This window comes from Pteropus vampyrus, unplaced genomic scaffold, assembly GCF_000151845.1.
Source record: "Pteropus vampyrus isolate Shadow unplaced genomic scaffold, Pvam_2.0 Scaffold89, whole genome shotgun sequence".
NCBI lineage: Eukaryota > Metazoa > Chordata > Mammalia > Chiroptera > Pteropodidae > Pteropus > Pteropus vampyrus.
In genome coordinates, this window is record NW_011888870.1 from 5,366,441 (window position 1) to 5,368,628 (window position 2,188).

Consider the following 2,188-nt stretch of genomic DNA (forward strand, 5'->3'; position numbering starts at 1 on the left):
CAACAAGGGCTCTGAAGACAAGTCCAATGGTCAGAGAACCGTGTAGGGTGGTGAGTAACCAAAGGTGAAATGATGTGGCTCTGAGGCCCGCATGGCATGATGGGAATGGAAGAGCAGCCAGATGAGCTCTGGGTTTGAGCTGTAACAGTTTTAGCTCCCTTAAACATGGGAAAATGTGAAGAACCTCCCCCCAAAAAATCAAATCAATGCAATTGTTCTGTTCCCAAATGCTTGTGTTCCATTCATCTGAGTCCAGGGCTGGCTTATTTCCTCCTGCACAATGTGAGGCCCCTGCTTTATAGGAAAAAGTGGCATTTTCCATCCCTTTGATGTTCCTTTAAGCGCCACCAAGAAACCAGGAAATAAAACTGTCAACAACAAATTATTTCCCGACAAGATAGAACCGCATAAACCTCAGAGACAAAGATATTTCTACTTTTCTTTATGAGAAAAGGTAGGTCTTACAAGTTCAAGATAAGATTTGCAGGGCAGGGGTGGGGTAGGACAATGAGAAGAATTTGATCTCATCTATTTCTTTAAAACCCACGATATGATATTTTAAGTTTCTCTTAGGGTAACTATTTAAAATAGAAACAGAAAGCAAAGACCTATTTCCTGCCACTTCTCACAAGCCACCCTCAGGCCTGTGTTCCCAACTGGCCAGAGATGACTCACCCAGCCCCCATGGTCTCATTGCTCAACTATTCCTGAAGAGTGGCCTGAGCTATGTTAGACCAAAGGTCTCTTGGGACAGTGGTTGGACCCCCAAAGGCTGACAGTGGCCTTGGGTCTGTCCCAAAAGTCATGGTTAGTGGTGAATCGGCCCCCCAGATGTTGAACCTGCAGGTCAGCCCCAAGATCTCCCAGCCAAAGACATGAGTCAACCCACATATCTTCCACACCCCAGGAGACAGGGCCAACAGAGACCACAGTAGAAGCGTCAAGTAGAACCAGATTCCGGGCCACAGGGGTTGGTGGCATTCATTTCTCTTGATATTCATGGCTTTGTCTGGAACGATTTCTAAGAAGCCGTCTCCACACATTTATTTCCTCTCTGCAGCATTTTACAGTCCAGCCAAGCAGGTAAGGTACTGAGGCTCCACTTATCCAGAATAAGGCAAGACTTCGAGCTGCAAGTTTGCTCAGCCTGGATGTTTAATGATCCAAAGAGAGACAAGGAAAGGTAGACCCCTGCCCTATTTCCATGTCCCCACACAAATGGAAGCCCACGTGTGAGGTCCTGCCTGCGAGGTGCCCAGACTTCTCCAGTGGTAAAGTCGTGCAAATACCAATGAGACAGATTGCAGTAAATCTAAACAGCACAGGGGCTAAGAGCTGGGGCTCTCTGTCCAAATTCAGGCTATACCATGTCCTAGCTCAGTGAGTCTCAAAATTTCTGAGCCTTGGTTTTGTCCCAGTTTCTTCTACAAAATAGGAATAATGCTGTCCACCTCACAGAGCCATTGAGAGGACTGAGTAAAGAGGGCACATCTGAAGCACTTAGCTCAGGGCCTAATGAATAATAAACTCAACAACAATGCAAATGGTAGCAGTTATTACCATTGTTCTTAGGGAGGGCTCCTTACAGACAAATTCCTACTTCCTGGTTCCCCTACTAGTAGCAAGGCTATCCCTTAAGTACCTCCTCCCACCACACTCGGTCACATGTGAGACTGCCTGCCCTGGCGGCTCCCTCAGCACACAGCATGGGACCCACAAGAACTGTTTCCTCCATATCTACCTCAGGGCCAGGTGTGAGCTCAGGAAGTGTTTATGTGCCTGACCAAAGGGGTCTGGAGCACTGGCCCCAGTTTCAGAGAATAGAGAGGGGTCTCTTGCCTTGGCCCCTCTAACCCCGTCTGCTCTCCTAGTCCCTTCCCAAGAGAACAGCCAGAGCCTAGGCCAGCAGTTGTCATAACAACAACAGCCAAACTGAGGGTACCAGGCGGGACATCCTTGCTTCTTGGGAGATGCAAATGCCTTCTGGACAGCAAAGTGGGGAAAGAGCTGTACCTGCTGCCTCACGATGAGCTCCCTAGACCTAGGAGTCCAGGTTTCTATCTCATCCGGGTATCCATTCATTCCATCATTCGTCCAATTATGTATTTGCTCATTCTCAAAACACTTACTGAGTGGCTACTATGTGCTAAGCCCCGTGCCACGTGCTAGGAAAACAAAGTACAAGTGA